The sequence below is a fragment of the Vulpes vulpes genome, chromosome 1 (genome assembly GCF_048418805.1).
Source record: "Vulpes vulpes isolate BD-2025 chromosome 1, VulVul3, whole genome shotgun sequence".
Taxonomy (NCBI): domain Eukaryota; kingdom Metazoa; phylum Chordata; class Mammalia; order Carnivora; family Canidae; genus Vulpes; species Vulpes vulpes.
The window spans coordinates 100,225,821-100,253,409 of record NC_132780.1 but is presented as its reverse complement, the minus strand read 5'-3'; positions in this window follow the sequence as shown (position 1 = coordinate 100,253,409).

Below are 27,589 nucleotides of genomic sequence, written 5' to 3'. Positions count from 1 at the left end.
AAATATTTTTTAAAAGAGAAATAGTTTTGGATGGAAATATTGTCTATCATACACAATTATTTTGGTATTCTGTAATAATAATTAATTATTTAATATAAATGCTTACCATGGAATGTGATAAAAATTACTACATGACATTTTAATTTGAAGATCCATTTCCCATAAAAATATATTAAAAACTCAAGAGATATTTTATTTTATTTTATTTTGAGATATTTAAATCATACCAAACTTTAAGCAAATTTTTAAAATTGTGAATGCCAAATTTATGTATTTAGGGTATTGCAATTTAACTTTTAATTAATATATTCAATCTACCTAGTAATCTATACATTCTTCATGAAAACTTACATATGCTATATCAACTCTCCAAAAATGTCTCTAAATTACTAACACATATTAAAATAATTTGACAAGCTATCTTTGTTAAAGAAATGTTTCCATGTCTGCTTTAAGTGTAATATGAACATACTCTCGTCTTTAGGAAAAATAGTCTAAGAATACATTTTATAAAAATAAATCTTCACAGAGACACTGAAAAATGAAAATAGTTTAAAAATGTTTGCAGAGACATTAAAAAATGAAAATAGTTTAAAAATGTTTGCCATTTGTTGTTGAGATGAAAGCTACATAAGCTTTCTCATACTGAGTGAAGATAATCACACAATAGCATTAACATTTTAGAAATTCTTACATAAGAAAGCAAAATATGACTTTTGTAACATTAAGAAACCTACTGATAACAGTTTATCAAGTACTGACCAATAAACTATTCATTTTTCATTTTAGGCTTATTTTTTTAAAAGATTTATTTATTCATTTATGAGAAACAGAGAGAGAGAGAGAATGAGAGGCAGAGACACAGGCAGAGGGAGAAGCAGGCTCCATGCAAGGGAGCCCAATGCCAGAATCAATCCTGGGTCTCCAGGGTCAGGCCTTGGGCCAAAGGCAGGCGCTAAACCACTGAGCCACCCAGGGATCCCTCATTTTGTTTTTTAATTCTTGTCACATTGGGATGATGAAATACATTATTCTAATTTTACAATGAAAACATGAGACTCAGCAAGGTTACATACACAACCTGTGTGTGTTAATATGCATAGAGAACGTACATCTGAAAAAGCCAAATTTTACTGTGAAATCTTATTTCCCCCTAAGAATGAGTACTTGACGATAGTTTCATCTTCCCTTAATCATGTACATTTTCTCCTAGATTATGGTAAATTATTAAAGTTATATAATTTTATTGAATTCTTTCCATAAATTTCCCACAAGTAATTTCTCTAAAAATAAATATTTATGCAAACTGAGTTAATATATAATATAAAATTAGAAAGAAAGACAAGTAATTTCATATTACAAATTTATAAAACACATACTTCACTATTCAGGCAAGATCATAGAAATAAAAGTTGATGTCTTTCAAGTAAATAGCAAATGTTTTTCTTCTTAATTATTTAACTAATTATTTACTTAAAAAGAATTCTAAAAGAAATATTCTAATCACTTGAGTATAGATGTTCTTATGCTTTTATTCCTTTGGAAGCTTGTACATATTTCAAATCAATTAAAGTGTACTTTGTAGTAAATATACCTGAAGGATAAATACCCCGTATTTTATGATTTTCTATGATTATAAAAATAAGTCAAGGGACTCTATTATTTTCCAGTTATGGAAATACTAAAAAAAAAATAATTATAATCTTTTGCCTCTTATTTTTTGTTTTTTTATTCTTTGATTGGTTTAGTCTTCTTCCCAACTTTAAATTTTTAAAAAAATTTCCTAGGAATGTGGAAATATTAAAATAAACACCCATGGGGATCCCTGGGTGGCTCAGTGGTTTAGTGCCTGCCTTCTGCCTAAGGCGTGATCCTGGGGTCCTGGGATTGAGTCCCGCATTGGACTCCTCGCATGGAGCCTGCTTCTCCCTCTACCTGTGTCTCTGCCTCTCTCTCTCTCTCTCTTTCTTTCTCTCTCTCTCTCTCTCTCTGCGTCTCTCATGAATAAATACATAAAATATTAAAATAATAAGCACCCACATGTATACTCTTCTCTTGAGAAACCTGCTCTTAATGTTGACTACATTAATCTTTTTCTTTTTCTTTCTTTCTTTCTTTCTTTCTTTCTTTCTTTCTTTCTTTCTTTCTTTCTTCTTCTTTCTTTCTTTCTTCTTCTTTTCTTTCTTTCTTTCTTTCTTTCTTTCTTTCTTTCTTTCTTCCTTTCTTTCTACCTCTAGTTATAGATATATATTTCTTTTTGCTTGAATCATTTGAAATTAAACTATAAACGGGATGATGAACATGGTAACATAAGAAGATCCTGAGCTCACCTCATCCCACAGACACACTAAAATAACAGTTATATCTATACAGTTATCTCTAAAAATGACCTGAAAACAGAACTTCCACAATTGATCCTAGAGAGGAAACCACATTGAAAAGGATAGGTGGGGCAGAGACTTGGTTGGGAACCAAACCGCTGGTGGGACTAACCACAGATGAGAGGGCTATCATAAGCACTGTGAAGCAAAAAGATTTAAGATCCCACACCAGCCACCTCCAGCACTGGGAACCTGCACTGGGAAGATGAGTCCCCATATATTTGGGCTTGAAAACTTATTTTATGAATCAGTGGGCTTAAAGGTGGGACAGGTAGAGGGCAATAGAAAACTAAGTCCCTGCTTTGAGGAGCCAGTATAAGAACCCCACCCAAGATACAGTATGAATACAGTAGTTTAAAAAGTACTTGGGTCTATAAAGGAGATTTATTGGCTAATTTCATATCATGTGCTGGAGGGGCAGGGATATTCAGAAGATTTCTCAGGAAGCAAAAGTGCTGGTGGGTGCTATTTCTCTTCCTCTCCACCAGCCTAGATGGATGCCTGCAGGAGCCAGCACTAACCCTCTACACCTACTCTGTAAGTATTGTGTTCTCCTGTGGACCTACAACATCCACCTCCACCTTACCCCCACCTCAGCAGGTGTCCCTCCAAAGTTGTTCCTGTTTTGCCACACCCTGGAGGAACTGGAGTCACTGCAGTCACTGCTGCTCTGGGGTCGTGGTGAACTAACCTCACACAATAGGGTACCCAAAGATCCAGCAGCCCAGCCTCTCAGGTGACTGTGCAAAAAGCAGGCCATGCCTTGTTGTATACCTTAACTATGACAAAGAGACTAATTGAAGACCTCTACCTTTGTCCACCCATGAGAGCCTCTCAGCCACACTGGAGCAGGCCCTGCTCTTTGGTGCTCCAGCAGCTGGGGCACAAGGCTAAGTGCAGATACACAGGGTGAGCACTGACCCCACAAACAAACCACAGCAGCTTCAGATGTCTCAACAAAGTGAGAACCAAACTCTGACCAGTGTGTGCCCTCAGCAGGCAGAGCAGCTCACTGGGCTGAAGGGAATCATCAGTGTCATAATAGTAGGGCACATGCAACCCACACAGGAGATAGGCCTGGAATGTCTGATTCTAGAGACAAAGGGAGATTGTGGTATAGGACACCATAGAAACTCTTTTGCAAATGGTCATGATTTTCAACACTAGGAGACATAGCTGACTTACCTTATATATAGAGACAAACATAATTAAAATCATCAGACAAAGGAATATGTCCCAAATGAAAGAACAAGACAAAAATCAGAGTAAAAACTAAATAAAGCAGACATAAGCAATGTATTTGATAAAGAATCCAAGTTAATAGTCATAGGATGGATACTCATTGGAATAGAAAAAAAAACAGTGGATAAACTCAAAACTTCAAGAATGATTTTAAAAGTATTAAAAAGAACTACTTAGAGCTGAAACAGTCAGTAACTGGAATAAAAATGCAGTAGAGGGAATCAACAGCAGAGTATAGGACAGATCAATGATTTAAAAGGGTAATGGGAAGCAATCAAGCTGAACAGAAAATAGAGAGAACAGATTAAGGGAAATTAGTGACATTATCAATCATACTAAATTCACATTATTGGGGTTCCAGAAAGAGAGAAAGGTACAAGAGGGAGAAACAGTACCTGGAAACTTCCATAACCTGAGGAGAGAAAGAGACATCTAGGTCCAGGAAGCAAAGAGAGACCTAACAAGGTCAACTAAACAAGTCCACATAAGGAAACATAATGACAAAGAGCAATGATAGAGAATTTCAAAAGCAGCAAAAGAAAACAGTTACATATAAGGGAAACCCCAAAAGGCTATCAGCTGATTTTGCAGAAACTTTACAGGCCAGAAGAAAGTGGCATGATATATTCAAAGTACTTAAAGGGGAAAAACCTATGACCAAGAATACTCTATTTGACAAAATTATCATTCAGAATAGAAAAAGAAATGAGTTTCCCAGACAAACTGAAGTTAAGAGTCCATCATCACTAAACCAGTCTTATAAGGGATGTTAAAGGGAATCCTTTAAGTGGAAAACTATAACTAGTGGATAATCATAAAAAGAAAAAGTTTCATAGGTAAAAGTAAACATATAGTAAATGTGGTAGATTAATCACTTATAAAGACAATGTGGATATTTAAACACAAAGGCAGTAAACTCCATTATATTAGCAAAATTAGTCAAGGGATACACAAACATCTAAAATATGACATATACATAAAATGTAGAGGGAATAATAAAATTTAATATTTTTAGAATGTTTTTGAACTTAAATGACCATTAACATAATAGACTCTATATACATAAGATGTTATATATAAATAAAATAGTAACCACAAATTCCAAAACTAAAATAGGTAAAGAAAAAGGATTCTAGACACTCCATTAAAGAAAGCCATTAAGACAGAAGGGAAGAGAGCAAGAGAGAAAGGAACAGACAAGAACTGCAAAAACAACTACAAAACAACAAAATGGCAGTAAGTACATAGTCCTTAATAATTACTTTAAATGCAAGTGAACTTAACGCTCCAATCAAAAGACATAGGGTGACTGAATGGATTAAAAAACAAAAACAAAAACAAAAACAAGAACCATCTATATGGTGCCTAGAAGAAACTCACTTTAGACCTAAAGACACAGTGAAAGTAAAAGGATGAAAAAGCAGACCATAAAATTACAAGTGGAAAAAAAGTCAGGGGAGCAATACTTATATCAGCAATACTTATATAGACTTTAACAAGAGCCAAAGTAGGGGACTACATACCATAAAGGGATCAATCCAACAAAAGGATGTAACAATTGTAAATATCTATGCACCCAACATAGAAGCACCTAAGCTCCTAAGCACATAAGCAATTATTAACAGACACAACAGGAGAAATTGATGGTAATACAATAATACTAGGGGCCTTTAGCCCCCACTTATATTAATGAATAGACCATCCAGATAAAAACATCAATAAGGAAACTGTCTTTGAACAACACATTATACTACATGGACTTAACAGATATGCATAGAACATTCCACCCTAAAACAGAAGAATACACTTTCTTTTCAAGTTCATATGCAACATTCTTCAGTATAAATCACAGGTAGGGCTACAAATCAAGTCTCAGTAAATTTAAGAAGATTGAAATTGCATCAAGCATCTTTTCTATCCACAATAGTATGAACTAAAACTCAATTACAAGAACAACACTGGAAAAAATGCATGTAGTGGCTAACCAACATGCTGCTAGACAACCAATGAATCAACCAAGAAATCAAAGAAAACAAAAAAATACATGGAGACAAATGAAAATGAAAACACAATGGTCAAATCTTTGAGACAGAGCAAAAGCAGTACTAAGAGGGAATTTTGTAGCAATATAGGCTTACCTCAAGTAACAAGAAAAATCTCAAACAATCTTTAAAGGAACTAACAAAACGAAGAAAGATTAGAACAGAAAGAGAGATTAAAAAAATACAAAAGATCATTGAAATCAAGAGTTGGTTCCTTGGGGCAGCCCTGGTGGCTCAGTGGTTTAGCACTGCCTTCACCCCAGGGCCTGATCCTGGAGACCAGGGATCAAGTCCCATGTTAGGCTCCCTGCATGGAGCCTGCTTCTCACTCTGCCTGTGTCTCTGCCTCTCTCTCTCTGTGTCTCTCATGAATGAATAAATAAAATCTTTAAAAAAAGAAGAGTTGGTTCGTTGAAGATATAAAAAAATTGATGAACCTTTAGACAGATTAAACAAAAAAAGGACTCAATATTAAAAATGAAGAAAGAATAACTTACATCAAAATACAATGGATTATAAAGAATTTTATGAATAATTATATGCCATATATTGGACACCCTGTGTTTCATTCCATGAAACACACTATCTTCATTAATTAAGTTAGAAAGAATGATAACATTTGAATAGACTAATTACTAGTAACAAAATTAAATCAGTAATAAACTCCCAGAAATCCAGGAAAGGATGTGTTTTCTGGTGAATTCTACCAAATATGTAAAGAAGACTTAATACATATTCTTCTTACACTATTCCCCCAAAATTAAGAAGGGTGCCTGGCTGGCTCAGTCAGTGGAGCATGCAACTCTTCATCTCAAGGTTGCAAGTTTGAGCCCCACATGGGTAGTAGAGAATAAATACTTTAGGATATAAAAATAAAAACTATATAAGAGGAAGGATAACTTCCAAATGCATTCTATAAGACCAGCATTATCCTGATACCAAGACCAAAGCTACTATAGGCATATATCTGATGAACATAGATGTAAAAATACTCAACAAAATAATAGCAAACTGTATTCAACAATACATTAAAAAATAATCACCATGACCAAGTAAGATTTATTCCAGGGCTGCAAGTGTGGTTCTATATTCACAAATCAATTAATGTGATACGTCAAATTAACAGAAAGGATAAAAAAAATAATCATCTCAAAAGATAAATTTGTTAACAAAATGTTCATATGTATCAAATGAACAAATATATTCAAATGTATCTATTTATGATAACTCTCAACAAAGTGAATTTAGAGGAAACATGATTTCAACACAATAAAGGCCATATATGGGGATGCCTGGGTTGGTTGAGCATCTGACTCTTGATTTCAGCTCAGGTCACGATCTCAGGGTCCTGAGATCAAGCCTCGTATCAGGTTCCATGCTCAGTGGGGAATCGGCTTGAGATTCTGTGTCTCTCCCTCTTCTCTTCCCTTTCCCTTTCCCCTCGTTCACTCTATCTCAAATCAATCAATCAATCTTTTTTTTTTTTCAATCTTTAAATAAATAAGTATTAAGTCAGTAAAGGTCATATATGAAAGCCCATAGCTAACATCATACTCTGGTAAAAAAAAGATAAAGAATAAGATCAGGAATAAAACAAGGATGTCTACTCTTCCCACTTTTATTCAATAAAAACACTGGAAGTTGTAGCCACAGGAATCAGAAAACAACACAAAAGAAAAGGCATCCAAATTAATAAGGAAGAAGTAAAGCTTTTACTATTTGCAGATGACATGATACTATATGCAGAAAACTCCACCAAAACACTATTGGAACTGATACATACATTTGGTAAAGTTGCAGGGTAGAAAATCACTCTATGAGAATCTGTTGCATTTTCATACAGTAACAATGAAGTAGCAGAAAGAGAAATTAAGAAAATCCCATTTACAGCCACCTCAAAAAGAATAAAATACCTAAGAATAAATTTAATCAAAGAGGTCAAAGACCTAAAGTCTGAAAACTATGACATTGATGAAATAAACTGAAGAGGACAACACATAAATGGAAAGATATACCATGCTCATAGATTAGAAAAAAACCCAAAAACCTAATATTGTTAAAATGTCTGCAGTACCCAAAGGAATCTATAAATCCAATACAACCCCTATCATAATACCAACAGAATGTTGCACAGAACTAGAAGAATCCTAAAATTTGTATGGAGCATACAAAACACCTCGAATAGCTAATGCAATCTTAAAAAAGGAGAACAGTGCTGCAGGCATCCATTCCAGGCTTCAAGTTATACTCCAAAGTTATGGTAATCAAGAAAGGATGGTATTGGCACAAAATAGACACACACAAAAAATCAATGGAACATGATAGCAAGCCTATATATAAAGCTGCACCTAAATGTTCAATTCATCTGCAACGTGAGCAGCAAGATTATACCATAAGGAAAAGACAGTCTCTTCAATAAATGGTGCTAGAGAAAACTAGACAGCTATATGCAAGAGAATGAGAGTGGACTGCTCTCTTACACCACACACAAAAATGAACTCAAAATTGATGAAACACCCACATGTGAGACCTGAAACCAGTAGACTCCTGTATGGAAACATAATGATCTTTTGGACATCAGCCTTAGCGACATATTTGTGGATACATCTCCTCAAGCAAGGGAAAATATACAGAAGCAAAACGGATTTTCACAATAAAGGAAACATCAGTGAAACAAAGTCAACCTACTGAATGAGAGTGGATGTTTGCAGATGATATATCCAATAAGGGGTTGATATCCAAAATACATAAAGGATTTATACAACTCAACCCAAACAAACAAGCAAACCAATCCGATTTAAAAATGGGCAGAGGGCCTAAACAGGCATTTTTAAAGGACTACGTATAACCAAGACATGTAAAAAGATGTTCACTATCACTAAGCGTCAGGAAAATGCAAATGAAAATCACAATGAGATATTCCATTACACCTGTCAGAATGGGTAGTATCGGAAAAACTAATAACAAGCATTGGCAAAAATGTGGAGAAAAAGGGACCCTTATGCACTGTTGGTGGGCATGCACACTGGTGCAACTACTTCAGAATACAATGTGGAGGGTTCTCGAAAAAGAAAAATGGAATTACCATATGGTCCAGTAATTCCACTACTGGATACTTACCCAAAGAAAACAAAAACAAATTCAAAACTGTATGCTATGTTTATTGAGATCTTGCCATTTGCAAGATGATAGGTCAAGAAGGTACTAAGTGAAATTAGACAGAAAAAGCAAGAGAGTGTATGATTTTATTTAAATATGGAATTTAAAAACCAAGAACAAGAAAAAAAAAACAGTTTCAAATATGGAGATCAAATTTGTGGTTGCCTGAGGGGACATTGTGAAGGGGATGGCAAAATAAAGGCCATTAAGAGGTACAAACTTCCAATTATAAAATAAATAGGTCACGAATTTGCAAAGTACAGTACAGGGAATACAGCCAATAATATGTTAATAATGCTGCTTGGTGATTGATGGTGACTAAACTCATTGTGGCAAGCTCTGAGCAATGTATAGAATCCTCAAATCGATACACTGTACATCTGAAACTAATATAATACCGTATGCTAATTATACTTTAATTTAAAAAATTAGAATAGCTGTCAGAAGAAAATGAAATGATAGTGGGATCAAAGGAAATGAGTAAGTTAATTAAAAAGAAAAAAATTCAAACACTATGATGTTACTCTTAGTTACTGTAGTATATATTTTTTTAAAAAAGTTCATTCCTCTCCTTAACTATGATACACTAAAGGACTTTGATTAAAAACAGTAAAATTAATAACATGATATTATTTTTTTTTCTATTAACTCAATAATATACTTTGTTATGCTTGTTTGTTTTCAAATCTGGCCAAGAACCATGCACTACATTTAACTGTAATTTTTCTTTTTTCTTCTTTGATCTCTGTAATCTCTTTTTAAAATTTCTCTTAATCTCTCTTTATTTATTCCTTTAAAAATATAACTATTTTTATGTCCTTGCTTTTTTTGTCTTTTTGGTCATTGATATCTTAAAGAACTCAGGTGTATGTGCATGTTTTTAATATACCTCCTAATTTAAACAATTTTAAATATATTTTTTAAATTGAAGTAGAGTTAACATACAATATTATGTTTCAGATATATAACACAGTAATGGACAATTATACACATTACAAAATGCTTTGATAAGTGTAGTTATCATTTGTCACCAATGTTATCATGATATAATTGACTAATTTCTCTATTCTTTATTTTTTAGCTCCTTGATTTATTTATTTTGTAATGGAAATTTGTTTCTCTTAATTCTCTTAACCTATTTGAATTTTCTTATTATCTCTTTATTCAGATTAAACATCATTTATTAAGAGTACTATGAAAATGATGTGTCCCTTTCAGTTCATTACCTTAGTAGGGCCATGAGGTCATTTTCGTAAGATTGTTGATATTAAATTTCATTACTCGATCTAAGGTAGTGTCTCCAGATTTCTTCATTGTAAAAATATTTTTTACAATATTAATAATCACATTACTAAATATGTAGTAACTAAGATCATTCATTATGTATAAATGCATAATTAATGATTAGAAAATGTTAGTGTTTTTATTCTACCATTCTTTCTACTTAAAATATGGATATTTTTACATGCAGAAGAGCCTTTTGTTCTCTGCACACTTGCACACTGTGTCACAGGGACTTAATGTTTATTTTATTCCATCTTGATAGCATGGACAGGAACAGGGTCTGGACACCAGAGCTGGCCTGCTGCCTCAGTAAGCCCAGGCTTGTAGCCCATACCAGCCTCAGATGCCCTGGGACACTAAAATATATATATATATAGTTTTAAAAAAGCAGCTAGAATATAAAGGAAGTAGCCCTAGAATCCTGCCAAATGGTGAGGGAGCGGCTGGAACTCTGTGGGAGGGGCTGGGGAGCACCATGGTTTATGTTCCTTCTCCACCTTGATAGCATGAATAGGAGCAAGTCTGGAAGCCCTTGCAGGCCCCACTTTAGTGAACTCTGGGTCCCTAACCCACAGCAGTCCCAGTTGTCCCACAACAGGAGCCCCTGCACAGCACAAACCAGGATACCCCTGCTCAGTATTTACACCAGCCCCAGCTACCTTGCCACAGTGACACAGGCTTAAAACAACTCAGAACACCCCAGGTCCTTATCACTGCAAATTCAGATGGCTTGGTAGGGCACCTCCAGTGCATAGCACACTGACATCTCCCAGCTCCCACCTGCTTCAGCTCCAGCTGTCCCACCAGGGTAAATCCTGTACAGAGTGCCCCAGGAATCCCTGGTCCATATGCCTTGATCCCAGCCACCTTACCAGAGCAATCCCTGTGTCGAGCAACCTAGGACCCACTAGTCAGCACCCTGCCTCAAATCCAGCTGCCCCACCAAAGTATCCCTTTGATGATGCATTTCTGGGGACCCTGTCCCATGCTTTCCTTAACTCCAATTGCTCTGCCAGGGCACCTCCTACACTGGGAACCCTGAGACACCCCAGCCCCCACCCACTGCAGTTTCACTGTCCTGCCAGGGTGCCCTCTAGGCATAGAGCTCTGTTCATAAAAGCCCAGATACCCCAACTTATGCCCACTTCAGCTTCAGCTATGTGGATGGGATGCCCTCTGTGCAGAGTGTCCAGGGACTGCCATAGCCCATGCTCACTTCAGCTTGGCTGTATTGCCACAGCACCATCTGTGCAAAGAGCTCTGAGACCACTTAGGTTGCATTATTTCAGCTTTAGCTACTCTGACAGGATGCCTTCTGTGTAGACAGCCCAGAGATTGCCATGGTCCATGCCTGTTTCAAATTTAGCTGTATTTCCAGAGCACCCTCTATGCAAAGAGCCCTGGGAATCCCTGGTTTGTATCCATTTCAGCTTTAGCTGCCCTACCATGGTGGCCTGGGTGTGGAGATCTCCAGGACTATCCCCACCCATGCGCACTTCAGCTCTGGCTATCCCACCAGGATAGCTTCCAGTACAGAGTACCCCAGGACCCCCAGCCCATGCCAACCACAGCTCAAACCAGACAGCCAGTTATCGGGCACACACAGGCTACAAAGAAGGTGACCAGACACAAGATTACTCCTTCAAGTTTAGACATTACTATTCTGCCTAATTCATAGAAACAGACACAAAAAGTCAAGCAAAATGGGGAGACAGAGCAAGATGCTCCTAATGAAAGAACAAGACAAAATGTCAGGGGGAAAAAAACTAAATGAAACCGAGATAAACAATATGTCTGATAAAGACTTTAAACTAGTGATCATGAAGATGCTCATCAGACTAGAGAAAAAAAAAGGAGATGAATTTAGTGAGAACTTCAACAAGAGATAGAAAATATAACTCACTAATCAGAGTTGAAGAGTACAATGAGTGAAATGAAAAATACACTAGAGGGAATCGACCATAGATTAGACAATGCAGAAGAAATGGATCTACGATCTGGAAGGCAGGGTGATAAGAAGTACCCAAGCTGTACAGCAAAAAGGACAATGCATTTTTTTTTAAAATGAGGATAGGTTAAAGGCTCCCTCGGGGAAACTCAAACAAACATTCACATTATAGGGGTCCCAGAAGGAAGAGAAAGAAAAACGGGCAAAAAACTTATTTAAAAAAAAAGAAGCTGAAAACTCTCCTAATCTGATGAAGGAAACTGATATCCAGGTTCAGGTAGCACGGAGAATTACAAACAAGGTGAACTCAAGGAGGTCCACACCACACACATTAACATGTAAAAGGTTAAAGATAAAGAGTATTTAAGAGGCAGCAAAGGAAATAAAAAAGAGAATAATGGAAACCCCATATAGCTATCAGCTGATTTTTCAGCAGAAACTTTGCAGGCCAGAAGAGAATGGCATAATTTACTTAATGGTCTGGTAGGAAAAAAGAAAGACCTATAATAAAGAATACTCTACTGACAATGCTGTTACTCAGAACTGATTAATGAAAAGTTTCACAGACAGACAAAAGTGTTTATCACCTACAAATAGGCTTTATAAGAAATGTGAAAGGGACTTCTTTAAGGGAAAAGAAAAGACTAATTAGAAGATAATTATGAATAAAAACATATAAAATATGACAACATATACATAAATATATGTATATGGGAGTAAAAAATAATTCTTCTAGAATGTGCTTGAACTGAAGAGACTATCAATATAGATTGATATATATTTAGGATGCTATAGGTGAGGCCCATATTAACCACTAGCCCCAAACCAGTAATAATAACACAAAAAGTAGAGAAAGAAAGCCAAACATAACACTTAAAGTCATCAAGGAAAAAGAAGGAGAGAAAAAGAAACAGAACTACAAAAACAACCAGAAAACATTAACAAAATGGTAATAAGTACATACCTATCAATAATAGCTTTATTTTTTTTAATAATTGCTTTAAATGTAAATGGTCTAATGTTCCAATCAAAAGACATGGGCAGCAAAATGGATTGATAAACAAGAACTATTTACATGCTGCCTACAAGAGGTTCATTTCAGACCCCAAACCACATACAGATGGAAAGTGAAAAGATAGTTCTGAATATTCAATGTCATGAGCTTTTCTGTCAATCCCAATAGGAAGGGCTTGTTTTTCTGGTATTGAGACCAAAAAAATGTAAATTATGTGGCACCTTTGTTTTCCTTCTCATGTTGGCACCCATCAACTTAATAGCTTGCTTGCTTGCTTGCCTTTTTCCAAGTGACCAAGGCAGCAACTCTCCATCCTGTTGTCTTCATGGGGGACATAGTTTTCCTCTATATATTTTTTTATTTTTTTTATTTATTTATGATAGTCACAGAGAGAGAGAGAGAGAGAGAGAGGCAGAGACACAGGCAGAGGGAGAAGCAGGCTCCATGCACCGGGAGCCCGATGTGGGACTCGATCCCGGGTCTCCAGGATCGCGCCCTGGGCCAAAGGCAGGCACTAAACCGCTGCGCCACCCAGGGATCCCCTCCTCTATATTTTCAACCATCTTCCAATCAATCTGCTCTCCTGGCTACACTGTGTGGATGATAACAGATGCTCGAGAGTGGAATTTGAGCTAAAATATGGAAAGGACTCCATGCTTAGCTACAAGATACACAATCCTGTGCTATCAAATTAAAGAGGCAATTCATTACCCAGTAAAGAAAGAAATTTTTCCCTTTTTCCTTTTTTTTTTTTTTTTCTTTTCAGGGGAATCCACTAATGAGGAAACTACATGTTCAAAAACTTCTCACTTTCTTATTCAAGGAATCAGCTCGAGGCAAGGAAGGATAAAGAGATACTGGGGAAATGGAGGAAACAGGAACAGTAGAGAAAGAAGGAAAATTCTTTTTTTTTTTTTTTAAGATGTTATTTATTTGAGAGAGAGACAGTGATAGCAACAGAGATAGCATGAGCAGGAAAGAAAGGAAGAAGCAGGCTCCCTCGGATGTGGGGCTCGATTTCTGAACCCTGGGATCATGACCTGAGCTGAAGGCAGGCAACGAACTGACTGAGCCACCCACACACCCCAGAAGAAAAATTCTGATAAAGGGAAAATACCTTTAATTCTCATATTTTCTCTTTCATTTTTTTCAATTTTTTTTCTGGCTCTTCAAATCATTTTTAATTTTCTCCTTAAAATGACATCCCCCAAAATATCATAATTACCAATAAATAATTTGGGATGAATTCTAAGAATCCCAGAAAACACATTAATTTATCCAAATTAAAATAAATGTTCTGGGGGACCTGGGTGGCTCAGTTAAGCATCTGCCTTTGGCTTAGGTCATAATCACAGGATCCTGGGATCTAGCCCCAAATCAGGGCTCCCTGCTCAGAGTGGGGGTCTACTTCTCCCTTTTCCTCTCCTCCTCTTCATTCTCTCTCTTTCTCTCTCAAATCAATACAATTTTTTTTTTTAAAGAACTGTTCTTAGGCCATTAAGGAGTCAGATTCTCTTATATCCATTCAAAATTTGATAGAAAGGTCATAGCTTTTTAAGAGAAAGAGGTGACATTCCTGGATTTTCATGTTTTCCAATGATATGATCTTAATATTATTTTAGAATCTCTATTACCCTAATTCAAGAGTAAAATCTTGGATTTAGAGAGTGTGGTGGTATAGCTAATATTCCCCAAAAGTGGAGAGCTAGGAGGGAAACGTCTTTATAATTCATGGCCACTTACTGACGATTGTGTGGCTACAGACCTTCAGCTGCTTTGGTCAGTTCAGGAACTTCCAGACATCCTGTCTTCATCACCAGAATTGTTGGGGAAATATAATTAAACACAAAATCTTCTCTTGACCCAGAAAACCTCTGAATGAAGACAGAAGAGAGATAGAACAATTTCATTATTGAATAAGCATTAAACCAGAATGTGATGTGCATCACAAATACTTTGCTAAGAGACTGCGAAACCAGAAAGTTAGCTCACCCTTTAATACAGCCAAGCTGACACGCAGCATTTTCATACACCTTCTCGAAATAAACAATAACCAGTCCTCAAGTAAGACGGGTGGGCAGCATCATTTGTAATGCAGTTTATCATAAATTCTCCTCCTAATTGCAGGGTCTACCTGTGTTAACTGGCTTTATCCAAAGGAAAAATTAAATTTCTCATATCTTTCCCACCTGACAGAGCTTTGCAACTTGGAGAAGGTGCCACAAAAATGAGGCTCCTACTCTCCCACAGTAACAGGGAGAGAGGGGCCCTGTCCTTGTTGAGGATTACATTTCAAGGATATGGTTCCCTGCTTGTTGACAGAGACATTTCTGGGTCATAAATCTGGCAAGCAGCCTATTTAGCTTTTGAAAAGATTTGTAAATATTTCAAAGAGACATCTAAGAACTCACTATTACCAGTTGTCTAAAATAACAAAAGGCAGTCTCTTCCCTTATTGCCAATAGAGAGAATGACGCTTCTTATTTTTCATTTATATTTTGCTCTTACAACCTCAATAAACAGCACATTTACTTTCTACTTATATGTTAGTTGGGATACGCCAACGGCCGTAATAACTCCAAAATCTCAATGGTTTCACAAAACAGAGAAACATGCCTTATTCATGTAAGTCTAATATCATGAAAAGTGGATTTCTCTCCATACCATCCTTTGGGGTTCCTAGGTTTTTCTCCCTACTGATGCTTCCAACAGGTATTAGGCAGAAAGTAAGCAAAAAGAGACGAGGGTCTCTCAAGTTATTGTGGGAGGAGAGCACGGGCTATTTCATCTTCTATATGTTTCTGACATTTAAGCACATATTTTCTATGATATTAAATGTTATTTTATCTTCAAAACATGGTGCAAAAGAAGCCAGACAAAGAAGTCATCACTTTGTAGTGTTATTTATAGAAAGTCCATGACCTGACAACAATAATCCAGGCTAGTAGCACTTAAGGATGGCTGTGGGCCAGGGAATGGGCAAGAAGGAACTGAGATGAAGGAAATATCCCATACCTCCCTACCTTCCCCCCTCCCCTTATTTTTTTGGATGAAAAACTAAACCTTATTTGAAAAACCAAACCATTAGGAAAATATATCACAGCCTTGAAACACCAAACACAGATTATATTATCGTTTCAAGTAATAAGTTGGTGAAAAGACAATAAGGTCCTTATCAAAATGATAAAATGCTAGAACTGGGACAGCAACACACTTTGCTGTGAAGACCTCAAGCAAAAGTGGTATTTGGTCATGGAGGAGTTGCCCCCTTTTGCTTTAAAGGAATCACAGCTCATCCCTGAGTTGCTTACTTTTTCTTTCCTTTGGCCTTGCTGTGGCCAAGCAATTGTCTCAGTAGGGCTAAGTAAGTCATACTCAGTTTAGGCTTTCATTCCATTCTGTTCTAGAAAAACCACATTTTTTCGAAACTCAGTACTTAACATCTCCCTTAATAAGGAAGGCAACAGTTCCTCCGTCCATGTTCATTCCTGGATATGGGCCTACAGGGCAATCAGAACCCACTTTCCTTTCAAGGGAGAGTGTTCCTGCCAGACTATCTTGTTGCTCTACTGCAAATAGCCTCAGGCCCAGCATGGCAGCCCTTAAAAGGGAAGGTCTGCTTCCCACACTCAGTATTGTCCACAGGGTCTCCTAGCTGAAAGATATAATCTGTATTTCAAAAAAAAAAAAATGCATGTCCACATCTTGATAGAACAGAGATCCACAAAAAAAAAAAAAAAAAAAATAGAACAGAGATCCACAAGGAGCTGTTCAAATTAATTTCTTTCTTTCTTTTCTTTTCTTTTCTTTCTTTTCTTTTATTTTTTTAAGATTTATTTATTTATGATAGACATAGAGAGAGAGAAAGGCAGAGACCCAGGCAGAGGGAGAAGCAGGCCCCATGCCGGGAGCCCCACTCGATCTTGGGACTCCAAGATTGCCCCTGGACCAAAGGCAGGCGCTAAACCGCTGAGCCACCCAGGGATCCCCGAGCTGTTCAAATTTCTTAAATTTCTTATGCAAACAACCTCTTCCAACTCCACATTTTTTAAACCTTTTTTATTTGAGAGAGAGGGAGGGAGGGAGAAGGGGGAGGGTCAGAGGAAAAGAATCTTCAAGTAGACTCTTGTTGAGCACAGAGCCAGGGTAGGGCTCAATCTCATCACCCTGAGATCATGACCTGAAAACAAGAGTCTGTCGACGCTCAACTGCCTGAGCCCCTCAGGTACCCCTCCCAACTCTACATCTTAAATCAACTTCATACCCTTGTATATAAAACAAAACCAAGCAAATCAAAAACCCAGAGGCCTTCTCCTAATTTATAAGCCCCCCTTCTAAATTAGGGACCACATGGATTTTGTTTTACAGTTTATGGAAAATGATTTTGTGATCCTTTGGGTAAACAAGAGGTTGGCAACAAACAGAAACACATACATAGGCTGCTCTAGTGGAATTCTGTCTACTATAATAGGAATACAATAATATTTCCCTGATCATATTACCCTATTATTTTGTTTTTGTCTTCTAATGGTGTAGAAAATTTAAAAGATCAGAACTGCAACTCTTTTGTTTTTTTTTTCTTTGAGTATCCCTTCTTCCATTTTTTCCCCCTTCCCTTCCCTGGTCCTATGCTACAAAATTCTCAATTATGTTTGAAAAATTTTAGCAAAATTTTTATACATAAGTTCCACCTCCATAGATTGTAGAAGACTTTATGTACTATCTACTGAATTAAAAACAATATATATCCTTTTATTTTGATAACAGATTGCTGTTCATAGGAAATATAGATGTATTTTCCAATTATGTTTACATGTACATGAAAAATTGTAGTAAACAAATCACATTAAAATGACAGCAGTTTCTGCACTTTGATATGTTTACAGCTTTTACCTGATTAAATTTTGGGAACAAAATTGTTCCCCATAGCAATTTGTATAACTGCAATTCTAACAAATAACCTGTTGTTAGGAAATAAAGAATATATATGACTACAACATCTGAAACATGCATTTCACTCAGATTTGAAGTTTAATTTACTCTAAGCTGAACAAGTCAACAATGTTAGACAGCTGTTCAAATGTCTAACATTCTCAAAGATCCATTTCTACAAGACCTTACTGCAAAAACAAGTATGTACTAATGATTTTTGTTATCACCCATGACTCAAGTATTACACTCAGTTGTAAGCACTGTTTTTAGAAGATGGTGATCAGAACAATAAAGATTCTGGAAATAATGGAAATTAATTTAATCCTCATATCAACTCTGAGACAGAGAAAGTATCATCCACATATTTTATCGATGATGAGAGATAACTAACTTTCTATATCTAAAACAGTGTAGTGAAGTGTGATGATGGAATACCTACCTATTTAGATGTATCTTGATCATAAAGGCCATCCTATTAAACTGCCTCATGCTATCTATCAGCAAATATTTCACAATTAATAGTAATTCACAACATTGTGAAAGAAAGTTGGATGCAAGGGAAATGTTAACATTTTACTTTGAAGATAGTCTGTAAATATATAAAGCAAAGTAGAAAATAATGTTTCTTTAGAAAGAGTAGGTTTACAGAAAAGCAGTGGAACCTGTGTATGTGTGTGTATGCAGACATATATGCCCATACGTATTACACTGGCTTCTACGTTATGTGCAATTTAATCTCTGTTCTTAGCATAAGAAATACATTTAGGTAGATTTCAGACAAAATTACTCTCTCTAACTAAAAATAGCAGTCTTTCTGAAATGCAAGGAAATTTCAAATTTATAAAAAATAGCCAGACATTCTTGTGGAGCTTACATTCTTGCAATGTGAGGGAAAAGAAGAACAGGTCATGACTAAATTTCATGCTCTCATGAACCTTAAAATAATTTACAGAGTTATCAGTTTATTTATTCAGTTTCCTTATTACATGACAGTTGTAGTTACACAGGTATGCCAGACTGAAGGAAAACCTTTTAATTTTGAGCCAAAATAAACTCTACACATTTAATGATTAACTTGTGGCAAAAATTACCTTAATATGCATATTTGACATGTCATATGCTGCATACACTTTATATGTATATGTTTAACTGTATTTGAAACAAAAATCTTAAATTTTATTTTAAAGATTTTCCTATTTATTTATTTATAGAATGATTGAGTGAGTGAGAAAGACCACAAGTGTACAAGTGTGGGGAAAGGCAGAGAGAGAGAGAGAGAACCTCAAGCAGAATCCATGCTGAGTATGAAACTGATGCAGGCCTCTCTCTCAGGACCCTGACATCATGACCTAAGCCGAAATCAAGTCAGTTGCTTAACCAACTGAGCCACCCAGGTGCACTTAAAATCTATAATATTAAATTGAATTGAATTAAGACACTGCATTTCAAACACATCATATTTTAATGTTATTTGCTGTGTTTTATTTTTCTTTGTAGAATCCATGATATTTGGTCACCCGGTTTGGTCCAGACATTTGTGTAGTCAGAGTGGGTCATCATATACAAGGTTAACATTGGGAAGCAAACTTGAAATGTAACCTGTACTGTGTATCTATCTGTCTTGGTGAACCTCCTCTCCACTCCCACCCCTTTTTTAAGTAAGCATCAGAGTCAAGAAAAAGGAAGTGGTCATCCAATTATTATTTGCTCCAGCATTATTCTTTTCCAGTAACAGATAAAACATTCATAAGACAGAATATCAAATAAAAAACTGTAAATAAAGACAAGAATAGACTGGAAACTTACATGATGGGGGCTACTTGGGGATAAGTGCAGAGTATCTCAGTGAAATTCTATACTCATGAGTGGAAGACAGAGGATGGGACTACTTTCATATAGTAGCTTTATATGAAATATAAAAAAAAAATTTATATGAAATATAAAAAAGAAAACTGTGAAGGGATTATATTGAATTATAAATAACAGTCTTCCAAAGAAAGAAAATGAACTCTCATTTCAAAAACTACACACTGGAGCACCTATGTGGCTCAGTTGGTTGAGCATCCACCTCTTGATTTCAGCTCAAGTCATGATCTTAGGATCATAGTATTGGCTCTGGGTCAGGCTCTGTGCTCAGCAGGGAGTCTACTTGAGATTCTCTCTCCTTCTGCCCTCCCTCTACTCATGAGGATGCATGTGCTCTCTATCTCTCTCAAATAAATACATAAATCTTTAAAAAAAACCCTACACATGACATTTTTAATGTTCTTTTAAATCTAAGCTTTTTTGTGGTAGGCATACTAGTGCTTCCCCTAAACTGAATATAAATATTGGATATGAATATAAATATGAATATGAATATTATATAAAAAAGCAAGCTTAAAAATTGAAGCCACCTGTCCAGAACCTGGTCTATTATATATAATATACATAATATTATATATAATATACATAATATATATTATACATATATAGTATATATTATACATAATATATAATTATATAATTATAATAATATAATATTTATACATATATATATGTGTATATATATATAATCACTTAAAGATCTGAACTTTGACTGCTGTTCTAAACCCATACCGTAAGGGGTATCAATGTGGCAAAAAACAGGATGATTTTCCCTTAACCCTTCTTATATTTTCCTAGTTTTTATAACCAGATCTTTAATTCTGGCTTTGTAGGCCAGAGGCCCATTAAATTTATGCAGTAAAACTCGTAATTTTTAAAATATATATTTTATTTATTTATTTGAGAGAGAGACAGAGAACAAGCAGAAGGAGGGCAGAGGCAGAGGAGAGGGACAAGCAGACTTCTTGCTGGATGGGGAGCCTGACTCAGGACTCAACCCCAGGACCCTGGGATCATGACCTGAACTGAAATCAGATGCTTAACGAACAGAACCACCCAGGTGCTCCAAACTCAGACAATTAATCTGGTATTTGATTTCCAGCTCTTCTACTGCCATTCCCCATAAACCCCTTCACCTAAGATCTGTCTCTGTCACTTTACAGTTGGCTAAAGACTTACTTCCACCTAGACAGGTCTCCCATAAAACGTACTTTGTCCATACCTCAAGCACTATAATTATGCTTCCCAAATAATTTCTGTCATGACACCAACATTCTAAATCCTACCCACTGGAAAGCAACCTTTCCCAGGTCAGATCTAGGCTGCCAAACAATATATACATTATCGATAGCTTTGGTGAGAAGCACAAGGTAGAATTCGTTGAATCCATTCTCTTTTCTTGAGACATGCTTATAATTATTATGATATAAGTATCATTTTGCCTAATGCTTAGAGCCAACCACAGAGATATATATGCATATGTGTATATATATATATGCCATTATACATATATAAATATTATGATATATATATACACACATAATATATATGTGTGGTATATATATAGATTATATATATAGATAAATATTGCTCAATTTAAAATTTTTAAAAGTTTAAAAAATAGTGTTGCTTTAAAACTTAAAGCTGGCAAAAATGTGAGTATGCATTTTCTTTTAACTCATCAAACTAGTCAAGGTCATAGGGTAGTCAACTAGCCCATTATCTAAAGAGAAAGAGAGAGAGAGAGAGAGGTTTCTACAGAGGATGAAACTGAAGAAAATATAGCTAAACAAAAGTAATAAAAATTCAGTTTAAATAAAAACAAAACATCAAATAGGTAGTGTGGGCTGGTAATAGAATGTGATAAGAGAGATGTTTATATATAAGAGTTCATATCAACTTCTAAGCCTTATTTTAGATCCACCAGGTAATCATTCTGAAAAGCACTATGATGGTATAGGTATGGGCATGAGACTTCATCAGTGATTCTTATACACTAATACTCTACCAAATACAACATTAATAAACAGTGGGTAAGGCAATAAGAACTATTGCCTTCAGGGAACTGATGAAAACCCATTGCAGCTAGAAGAATGAAACACAAAGAATCCTTTGTTTTAAGGAGAGGCAGAAATAATTTTAGGCCAAAACTACAGCTAGGAGAACAGAGGGAACTCTTACCCAGGAGACCCAGGAATAGTCTGTCTAAAATTGAGTCTCTATCCAAAAAAAATGGAGAATCTTACTTCATTTTTAAAATTTTTTTAATAAATTTATTTTTTATTGGCGTTCAATTTACCAACATACAGAATAACACCCAGTGCTCATCCTGTCAAGTGCCCCCCTCAGTGCCCGTCACCCATTCACCCCCACCCCTCGCCCTCCTCCCCTTCCACCACCCCTAGTTCGTTTCCCAGAGTTAGGAGTCTTTATGTTCTGTCTCCCTTTCTGATATTTCCCACACATTTCTTCTCCCTTCCCTTACATTCCCTTTCACTATTATTTATATTCGCCAAATGAATGAGAACATATAATGTTTGTCCTTCTCCGATTGACTTACTTCACTCAGCATAATACCCTCCAGTTCCATCCACGTTGAAGCAAATGGTGGGTATTTGTCGTTTCTAATGGCTGAATAATATTCCATTGTATACATAAACCACATCTTCTTTATCCATTCATCTTCGATGGACACAGGCTCCTTCGATGGACACTGAGGAGCTATTTGGCTATTGTGGACATTGCTGCTAGAAACATCGGGGTGCTGGTGTCCCGGCGTTTCATTGCATCTGAATCTTTGGGGTAAATCCCCAACAGTGCAATTCCTGGGTCGTAGGGCAGGTCTATTTTTGACTCTTCGAGGAACCTCCACACAGTTTTCCAGAGTGTCTGCACCAGTTCACATTCCCACCAACAATGTAAGAGGGTTCCCTTTTCTCCGTATCCTCTCCAACATTTGTGGTTTCCTGCCTTGTTAATTTTCCCCATTCTCACTGGTGTGAGGTGGGATCTCATTGTGGTTTTGATTTGTATTTCCCTGATGGCAAGTGATGCAGAGCATTTTCTCATGTGCATGTTGGCCATGTCTCTGTCTTCCTCTGTGAGATTTCTCTTCATGTCTTTTGCCCATTTCGTGATTGGATTGTTTGTTTCTTTGCTGTTGAGTTTAATAAGTTCTTTATAGATCTTGGAAACTAGCCCTTTATCTGATACATCATTTGCAAATATCTTCTCCCGTTCTGTTTTAGTTTTAGTTTTGTTGTTTTAGTCTTTTAGTTTTGTTGACTGTATCCTTTGCTGTGCAAAAGCTTCTTATCTTGATGAAGTCCCAATAGTTCATTTTTGCTTTTGTTTTTTTTTGCCTTTGTGGATGTATCTTGCAAGAAGTTACTGTGGCTGAGTTCAAAAAGGGTGTTGCCTGTGTTCTCCTCTAGGATTTTGATGGAATCTTGTCTCACATTTAGATCTTTCATCCATTTTGAGTTTATCTTTGTGTCTGGTGCAAGAGAGTGGTCTAGTTTCATTCTTCTGCATGTGGAGGTCCAATTTTCCCAGCACCATTTAGTGAAGAGACTGTCTTTCTTCCAGTGGATAGTCTTCCCTCCTTTATCGAATATTAGTTGACCATAAAGTTCAGGGCCCACTTCTGGGTTCTGTATTCTGTTCCATTGATCTATGTGTCTGTTTTTGTGCCAGTACCACACTGTCTTGATGACCACAGCTTTGTAGTACAGCCTGAAATCTGGCATTGTGATGCCCCCAGCTATGGTTTTCTTTTTTAAAATTCCCCTGGCTATTCGGGGTCTTTTCTGATTCCACACAAATCTTAAAATAATTTGTTCTAACTCTCTGAAGAAAGTCCATGGTGTTTTGATAGGGATTGCATTAAATGTGTAAATTGCCCTGGGTAGCACGGACATTTTCACAATATTAATTCTGCCAATCCATGAGCATGGAATATTTTTCCATCTCTTTGTGTCTTCCTCAATTTCTTTCAGAAGTGTTCTATAGTTTTCAGGGTATAGATCCTTTACCTCTTTGGTTAGGTTTATTCCTAGGTATCTTATGCTTTTGGGTGCAATTATAAATGGGATTGACTCCTTAATTTCTCTTTCCTCAGTCTCATTGTTAGTGTATAGAAATGCTATTGATTTCTGGGCATTGATTTTGTATCCTGCCACGCTACCAAATTGCTGTTCTAGCAATCTTGGGGTGGAGGCTTTTGGGTTTTCTATGTAGAGTATCATGTCATCGGCGAAGACGGAGAGTTTGACTTCTTCTTTGCCAATTTGAATGCCTTTAATGTCTTTTTGTTGTCTGATTGCTGAGGCTAGGACTTCCAGTACTATGTTGAATAGCAGTGGTGAGAGTGGACATCCCTGTCTTGTTCTTCATCTTAGGGGAAAGGCTCCCAGTGCTTCCTCATTGAGAATGATATTTGCTGTGGGCTTTTCGTAGATGGCTTTTAAGATGTTGAGGAATGTTCCCTCTATCCCTACACTCTGAAGAGTTTTGATCAGGAATGGATGCTGTATTTTGTCAAATGCTTTCTCTGCATCTAATGAGAGGATCATATGGTTCTTGGTTTTTCTCTTGCTGATATGATGAATCACATTGATGGTTTTACGAGTGTTGAACCAGCCTTGTGTCCCAGGGATAAATCCCACTTGGTCATGGTGAATAATTTTCTTAATGTGTTGTTGGATCCTATTGGCTAGTATCTTGTTGAGAATTTTTGCATCCATGTTCATCAGGGATATTGGTCTGTAATTCTCCTTTTTGGTGGGATCTTTGTCTGGTTTTGGAATTAAGGTGATGCTGGCCTCATAGAACGAATTTGGAAGTACTCCATCTCTTTCTATCTTTCCAAACAGCTTTAGTAGGATAGGTATGGTTTCTTCTTTAAACGTTTGATAGAATTCCCCAGGGAAGCCACCTGGCCCTGGACTCTTGTGTCTTGGGAGGTTTTTGATGACTGCTTCAATTTCCTCCCTGGTTATTGGCCTGTTCAGGTTTTCTATTTTTTCCTGTTTCAGTTTTGGTAGTTTGTGACTTACCAGAAATGCGTTCACTTCTTCTAGATTGCCTAATTTATTGGCGTATAGCTGTTCATAATATGTTTTTAAAATCGTTTGTATTTCCTTGGTATTGGTAGTGATCTCTCCTTTCTCATTCATGATTTTATTAATTTGAGTCTTCTCTCTCTTATTTTTAATAAGGCTGGCTAATGGTTTATCTATCTTATTAATTCTTTCAAAGAACCAACTCCTGGTTTTGTTGATGTGTTCCACAGTTCTTCTGGTCTCAATTTCGTTGACTTCTGCTCGAATCTTTATTAACTCTCTTCTTCTGCTGGGTGTAGGATCTATTTGCTGTTTTTTCTCTAGCTCCTTTATGTGTAAGGTTAGCTTTTGTATTTGAGTTCTTTCCCTTTTTGAATGGATGCTTGTATTGCAATGTATTTCCCCCTGAGGACGGCTCTTGCTGCATCCCAAAGATTTTGAATGGTTGTATCTTCATTCTCATTAGTTTCCACGAATCTTTTTAATTCTTCCTTAATTTCCTGGTTGGCCCTTTCATCTTTTAGCAGGATGGTCCTTAACCTCCACGTGTTTGAGTTCCTTCCAAACTTCTTGTTGTGATTTAGTTCTAATTTCAAGGCATTATGGTCTGAGAATATGCAGGGGACAATCCCAATCTTTTGGTATCGGTTCAGACCCTATTTGTGACCCAGTATGTGGTCTATTCTGGAGAAAGTTCCATGTGCACTTGAGAAGAATGTGTATTCAGTTGAGTTTGGATGTAGAGTTCTGTAGATATCTGTGAAATCCATCTGGTCCAGTGTATCATTTAAAGCTCTCGATTCTTTGGAGATGTTGTGCTTAGAAGACCTATCGAGGCTAGATAGAGCTACATTGAAGTCACCAAGTATAAGTGTATTATTATCTAAGTATTTCTTCAGTTTGGTTATTAATTGATTTAAATATTTGGCAGCTCCCACATTCGGGGCATATATATTGAGGATTGTTAAGTCCTCTTGTTGGATAGATCCTTTAAGTATGATATAGTGTCCCTCTTTGTCTCTCACTACAGTCTTCGGGGTAAATTTTAGTTTATCTGATATAAGGATGGCTACCCCTGCTTTCTTTTGAGGACCATTTGAATAGTAAATGTTTCTCCAACCTTTTATTTTCAGGCTGTAGGTGTTCTTCTGTCTAAAATGAGTCTCTTGTAGACAGCAAATAGATGGGTCCTGCTTTGTTATCCAGTCTGAAACCCTGCACCTTCTGATGGGGTCATTAAGCCCGTTCACGTTCAGAGTTACTATTGAAAGATATGAGTTTAGTGTCATCATGATATCTATTCAGTCCTTGTTTTTGTGGATTGTTCCACTGAACTTCTTCTTAAAGGGGAATTTTAAGAGTCCCCCTTAAAATTTCTTGCAGAGCTGGTTTGGAGGTCACATATTCTTTCACTTCCTGCCTGTCTTGGAAGCTCTTTATCTCTCCTTCCATTTTGAATGAGAGCCTTGCTGGATAAAGTATTCTTGGTTGCATGTTCTTCTCATTTAGGACCCTGAATATATCCTGCCAGCCCTTTCTGGCCTGCCAGGTCTCTGTGGAGAGGTCTGCTGTTACCCTAATACTCCTCCCCATAAATGTCAGGGATTTCTTGTCTCTTGCTGCTTTAAGGATCTTCTCTTTATCTTTGGAATTTGCAAGCTTCACTATTAAATGTCGAGGTGTTGAATGGTTTTTATTGATTTTAGGGGGGACCTCTCTATTTCCTGAATCTGAATGCCTGTTTCCCTTCCCAGATTAGGAAAGTTTTCAGCTAGGATTTGTTGAAATACATATTCTGGCCCTCTGGCCCTTTCGGCGCCCTCGGGAACCCCAATTAAACGTAGATTTTTCTTCCTCAGGCTGTCGTTTATTTCCCTTAATCTGTCTTCATGGTCTTTTAAGTGTCTCTTTTTTCCTCAGTTTCCCTCTTTGCCATCAACTTGTCTCCTATGTCACTCACTCATTCTTCCACCTCGTTAACCCTCGTCGTTAGGACTTCTAGTTTGGATTGCATCTCATTCAATTGATTTTTAATTTCTGCCTGATTGGATCTAAATTCTGCAGTCATGAAGTCTCTTGAGTCCTTTATGCTTTTTTCTAGAGCCACCAGTAGCTGTATAATAGTGCTTCTGAATTGGCTTTCTGACACTGAATTGTAATCCAGATTTTGTAACTCTGTGGGAGAGAGGACTGTGTCTGATTCTTTCTTTTGAGGTGAGGTTTTCCTTGTAGTCATTTTGCTCAGTGCAGAGTGGCCAAAAACAAGTTGTATTGGGAAAAGGAGAAAAAGAGAGGAGAGAGAGAAGGAAAGAATAGAGAAAAAGAAAAAAAGAAAAAAGAAAAAAGAAGAAAAAGATAAAGAAAAATAAAGAAAGGGAAAAAAAAAGGTGGGGGAAGCAAACAGAAATCAAAAAGCAAAAAACAAAACAAAAGAAAAAAACAAACAATAACAACAACAACAACAAAAAAAAACCACGGGAGAGTATCTTCCGATTCTGTATACTTTAAGTCCCTTGACTTCCCCTGGAACTGGTCCATCTAGCTGGTCTGGGGGAGGGGCCTGCTGTGCTGATTCTCAGGTGTTAGCACTTGGGGGAGCTGCTCTGCCCCTCCCTGGTGCAGGGCTCAGTGGGGGTTGTTCACCGCGTGAGGCCCCG